The 6,527-nt window shown below is 33.8% G+C and overlaps 1 long non-coding RNA gene across 1 annotated transcript; it reads right to left on the reverse strand.

The window, feature by feature from the left end:
• Positions 1–294: 294 nt before the first annotated feature.
• Positions 295–1,888, reverse strand: LOC112529138. The gene is made up of 3 exons (XR_003070902.1): positions 1,834–1,888; positions 1,690–1,755; positions 295–349 (listed from the first exon to the last, which is right to left on the reverse strand). It is a non-coding gene; the product is annotated as an uncharacterized LOC112529138 (long non-coding RNA).
• Positions 1,889–6,527: the final 4,639 nt, after the last annotated feature.

Here is a 6,527-nt window from a genome sequence, read left to right on the forward strand (position 1 = left end):
AAATATTAATTACATAAAATTTTGGACCCAAATTTGTTTTGTGAATTTATCTGAATAAATAATAGTATTTTATTATACCTTCGGGCATGTAGCTCAATTGGTAAAGTTGCTCAAATAAACATATTGCAAGAAATGTGTAACACCCCATCCTACTAAACTTAAGATGAGACATGTCACAACCGAAAACGGATCAAAAGTCTACAATTTATAGTACGGAGCTCTAATGAAACTCCCAAAAAAAACATTACAACCATTATATTACATAGCATTAACACTATATTCAACCGCTAGTCTTTTAGAATCTAAGCCATCTCGACCCTTTATCCTGCCCCTAAGTTAGATCCTGAACCTGCCGAGGTAAAACAAAACAAACCTCGACTGAGCAAAAATTGCGCAGTGAACGAATAATAGTAGAAGAATATCAAATATGAATAAATAACTGAAAGGAAACATTACGATACAAGTGAAATCAATTTAAATATAAATCTCTAAAAATTGAAAGTTATATAATAAAAAAAATATTCAAGGTAAGAAGGTCATCCGTATCATTAGGATACGTTGTTCCCGATGGATGTAACCAGAGGTATCTGGTATTCGGCTCTATCCAGTAACCAATATAATTGGTATTCGGTTCATAGAATGCATTAAACATTCTCTATTTGGCTTGGCCGTAGCCTTTATGAGAATGCCAGGACAATTATAGTCATCATGGGGGCGTCTCAACACCCGTGCCCCGAGTATTGAGCCTATTCAAAGTTAAGTCAATAAACTCAAACTCAAATAACCAAATCAAGAACCAAACATTTGATAATAAGTCTAATAAAACCATTGAGGTTCCAATTTATATAAAGTCGATCATGAGTCCTAAAACGTACCAGTAATAGTTTAGACTTCTCGGGTACACAAAATTTATAAACCAAAACATCATATAACACATAAAAGAATTTCARATATCAATTTGATCATCTCCCCTTTTGTGGATATGTGTCATGATCAAGATTTGATAAAATGGATAATCRCCACAATTGATTACCCACATATCAAAAGAAAGTAGATATTCGTACCTTGAAAGTGTTTTAAATATGATCAAACAAAATTCGAGGCTTATGAATGGTTCCCTCCTTTCAGATTACCTACACTTATCAGAAAAAGGGGCTTTTAGACCATTTTCAATAACACTTCTCATCAACTTCAAGTTCCTACAAGCTATTACCTTTCATAGAACTCATGGACCTTCAAGCATGCTTAACATACCGCTAGGACACTTAGTAAACATATAACACAATGCCTAGGACTAAAGACAACATTTGCTAAAATCAAATTTACACAATCCAAACAGAAGTTAACAGGTTATGTACACAAAAAGTTTAAGCCTTTTTTTCACATTTAGAGGCTGAATCAAACTTTCTTATAAATGAAAGTTGTATATATACCTCTTAGGATTTTATACGAACTAGATTCACATAATTTGGAGTTCTGGTATATTTTATACAAAATTTATACAAACAGAGTGCAATTTCGAGTGGCTTCAGACAGGGTCTAGAAAATCGAAGAGTTCAAGCCATGTATGATTCGAATTAGGTTTCTCAGTAAACTACAAAGTTGTAGATAACTCAAACACCTTTCTAACGATATCAAGAACGCATCAATCGGACAAACGGTTGATTTTATATGAATTTTCAAACTTACAGAAACGAATCTGCCTCCTCTAACAGCACCAACTTGAAGAAATTTCATCAATCTTCAATTTTTAACCTATGAATCATGAATCAACTTAGGGTTTAACCATTGCTCTAAAGAATAAGAAATCAGAAGAATAAACTATAGACATACCTTATCTTGAGTTCCTAGTTCTAATTATAACATCAATTCTTCAAAAAAAACTCAATGATTTATAGAGATGAGATGGGGAATTTTTAGAGAGAGGTAGGAGAGATCTTAGAGTTAGAAAGAGGAAGCAAGCCTGAAAATTCTTAAAAAAATAATAATTTTATATATATATTTACAATATTTACTATCTAACCCTTGATCTTATGCTTATTAGCAATATAATCATACTTTGGCAATTTCCTTTACAATTTTGGTCCTAACGAAGATTGTTCTAACCAACTTAGAACTCAAATGAATTTTATGAAAATAACTAGGCATAATAAACGGCTCTTAAAGACTAAGATATAAAACACTAAAGTACACTTTCACACTTGAACTAAATTGGTTCTCGATCAAGAGATTAGATTTACCAAATACGGGGTATTATAAAATGTCTCCTTGTATGAGCACTCTAATTTCTTCAAAGTAACAGTGTCAGAGACACGACCCAGCCAATTAAGGCCAGAAGCGCATCTGACGGGCAGCTCGATGATCCTCGTCCGAAGCACGATTGGTTGCGCTCGACCCCCCGACGCCCGGCTGTGATTACGTGTACACGGGTCGTTCTTCTAGGAAACCAAATTCCATGTGAGGATAGTCAGGTCGCTAACCAATCAACCTTTTATTCAAATAGTATTTTATTATGAATTATTTATTATATTTCAATTAAATTAAATATTAAATTTTAAAATATTGAAAGCAATAAATATTCCCATCGAACGATCAATGAAATCATGGGTAGTTGTATGATATGAAAATGCACATTAAATAATCAAATCGGGAAAGATTTAGAGACCAGTCTAATCTATCGATCTCAGATCATTATGTAAATAAATAGTTCAGAGCTCGTTCAAAACCCAAAATCTGAAGATCCTAAAGTCCAAATTTAAATCTACGAAAGCGACAGTGGAATTTTAGAAAAAAAATCAGGTATAATCCGGATTGGTTAGAACAGTCGAGCCCAGATAAATCGTAGTTTCCACCAAACTTGGACCTACTGTAGTTATTCCGAACATTTAGATTTTTCACATAATTAATTAGAAAAAGTTTAATTATTAATTGAATATCATTTTAATGTCTAAATGAAAATATTAATTAATATATATTCCATAATGAGCTTTATAAATAGCTTATAAAGATTAGTAATAGATAAGAATATATATATATATATATATATATATATATATATATATRKTTGGGTTCACGTGAGACTAAGGGTTTTTCGTGAGACCCGTAAGACCGATTTATGTTCATTGATCAACTTTATAAACTAACGATCTAATGGTCTAAAGTTGCACAGTGACAATTTTGTGATTATTGAGAAGTCTCATGACAATTTTGTGATTATTAATGTTCAGATTGTAGATATAATCTAAGGATTGAGAATTAGTCTTATGCAGAGCCGTCCTAATCTTTTTGGATGCCCTGTTACACCTGTTATCACGTACTGCTATTATAGTTCAATAACAAGGCACATTAAGGGATTTTTGGGACAACTCCTCTCATGATGGTGATAACTTTTCATTCGTTTTGAAGTGGCTTCAAATGTCAATACAAGAAATATAGTTATGCTTACTCCTTGTACTACACAATTTCCCGCCATACTTGGCTTTTGGATCAAATATTGGACTTGTAAACTTCTGCTTCTTATTTGCCCCCTTTCTGAAATGAATCTGCCATTTCACCAAAAGTGCTTCTTTGAGATGTGAGAGAAGAAGTTGAAGGACAAAATATATACCGAACAAACACAAAACACAATCCCAAGATTGCCACTGATGTGAACTTTATAAAAACCCATATGACCTTTTCGCTTATCGACCAAATCGAGCTATAGGCAAACCCATCGTCTTTAAACCCATCAACTTAAAAGTTAAAAAAACAGATGGAAAACTACTTTACATAATCAGTTTCAATGAAGAAGAATAAAAACAAACAGATTGTGTGCATGAATGGATAGTGAAGTCAGAACTCAGAAGTGTTAGTTGTAAGCGAAATGATGTAGAGATCAAGAATAATAAACAAATTGTTGAAGTTAGTTACCAATTGAATCCTTAACAAAATTGCATTGACATAAGTGATGCAACTGATACCCATGTGCGTTCTTAGCCTGCTTGAATCTTGATTCAACTTCCAAAACAAGTTGGATCACAAAATCGAAAAGGATCCCATGAAATACTAACTTTCTGATAAGAGTAGAAAAGGGAAGTAAACAGTTGGTAGCCCAAATCAAAACCAGAAACAAAATCGGTAACTCAAAGAAAAACCAAACAAAATGAGTAACCTAAATCAAAACAGGAACTAAATCGGTAATTCAAACCAAAACCTAAAGCAAAATCAATAACGGAAACCAAAATCAAGAAAAATGGTAACCCAAATCAAAACCAGTAACGAAATTGGTAACCTAAACTAAAACCAATGCCACCGAACACCTTAAGGGAACAAAGTGATGTAGGTTGATAATCTTTCTTGTCAACAAAAAGATGACTTTGGATTCAGGTTCATGGAGAAGGAAGGGGCAAATGAGAGACATATTTGGAAGGGGCAGATGATGATGAATCAAGAAGATCGAACTTTGAAGCGTCGTTCATGGAGAAGGAAGGGCTGTGAAATTTGATCCCCAAAATTTTGGGGGACCTATTCTAAATAGCAGATTTAACAGGCCAAGAGACGGGCCTGGTCTTACGGGTTTCACGAAAAACCCTTGGTCTCATATGATCCCAAGTCTTTCTCTCTCTCTCTCTCTCTCTCTCTCTATATATATATATATATATATATATGAGCACATTCAAGGGAGAACTGACTAGTTTGTGGTAACCGTGAGATCTAATCTCAACCACAAATCAATAGATAAATTAGGAAATTTATAATTTTGATAATTTTTAATTAAAATTTTAATGCAAGGACATTTTAGGTATTTTTTCTCCTCTCTTCTCTCTCCGTTCCCGTTTTCTGGACTCCGGCCACCGTCCTCGGTGATACCACAGTGTGATACTCAAGCACATATAAGATGCATTGTGATATCACTGTGTCACATAATCGGGCGACCACACAAACGACCTCAGTGTGATACACAATCACATATAAGATGCATTGTGATACCACTGTGGTATCACCGGAGAACGGTGGCCGGAGGCTAGAGGACGGAGGCCGGGAGACGGAGAGAGAAGAGAGGAGATAGAAGAGATGAGAGAAAATACCTAAAATGTCCTTCCATTAAAATTTTAATTAAAATTTATCAAAATTATAAATTTCCTAATTTATCTATTGATTTGTGGTTGAGATTGGACCTCACGGTTACCACAAAGTAATTAGTTCTCATTTGATTAGTCTCATATATATATATATATATATATATACATACATACATAGAGAGAGAGGAGCGATCAATTGAAAACCACCCTCATTTGTACAAACCGTACAAATCACCATCATACGTCGATTTCATTGTTTAATCTTATGAAATTTTTTCATGAAATTGTTTAATCTTGTGAATTGTTTCATATAATATTTTTTTAATGAATTTGTTTCATATATGGTTATGAAATTGTTTCATATAATATTTAATGAAATTTTAATGAAACTGTTTCATGTATTTCTCTAAAATTAAAATAATGAAAATGATAATACCCATGATTAACACCCTCCACAATAAAAATGTTTAATCAACCTCTCATAATTACAAAAAAAATGAACAAAATGAAAAATTATGATTGGTTGAATGTGGTTTTCACGGTTTGTACAAATTGGATGGTTTTTATTTGAACGCTCATCTCTCTCTCATCTCTCTCTCTATATATATGTATATGTTGATGCATGACATAGTGCATCATATAAAAAAAATATGGTGAAAGTTTGAAAAGTAAAAACTGTAACATAATAGAGTGTGACAATATTGGTTCCTATTTGGTCAAGGAGCTTTGATTAAAATTTGATCTTTAATCAATGAGAAATTTTCAAAGGTACCAACTCGTGTTGTGTTCAAAGGTGACAACCTGTTCTTAGCTATTTTAGCTATATTCTTGTATAGATCTAGAGTTTTCATTCTATATTCTTTTGTATTGATGTTCATATGAAATATATGACTTGGTTTAACGTTTTGAACACAACAATTTAGAGTTCGACAGTCCCAAGGAAGGTTTGTGTTTTCGTTTGGCAGCTTTGATGGGGCAGGTTACTAGTGAGGACGATTTTGAACGACAAAGACTTGGACCTACCCTCCCTTCTTTGCTTCTGTTGTGATCAAGAGTTAGTAACCATGGATCATTGCTTTGTTACTTGTTCATCCATGAGCAATTATGGAGTTCTACTTTCTGGTGGTGCACTTGGAGTCTTTCATCCCCATTTTCTCTAGATGTCTTGCTCTTGTGGATGAATTCAAGTTTTATGCCAAGATTCAGCCGTCTCCTTTGAGGACACTGGAACTCAAGGTCTATAACAGAGATAGCGCTGGTCAAGTTGATAGTCTATTTGAAGTCCAACTCCTATCGTACCAAAGGATTTCAAAGTTGTCCAAGAATCTTCACTTTCTTGGTCGGAGTTGGGGGGGGGGGGTGTTGATGATAAACGTCCTTTTCACCGTTGTCAATCTCACGCCCTTATTGTCTTTTGAGTGCTTTCTTCGTTCCCGCTTGCTTGTGTTACATTTTTTCTTTTAGTTT

This window comes from Cynara cardunculus (assembly GCF_001531365.2).
Source record: "Cynara cardunculus var. scolymus isolate 2C chromosome LG 16, CcrdV1, whole genome shotgun sequence".
NCBI lineage: Eukaryota > Viridiplantae > Streptophyta > Magnoliopsida > Asterales > Asteraceae > Cynara > Cynara cardunculus.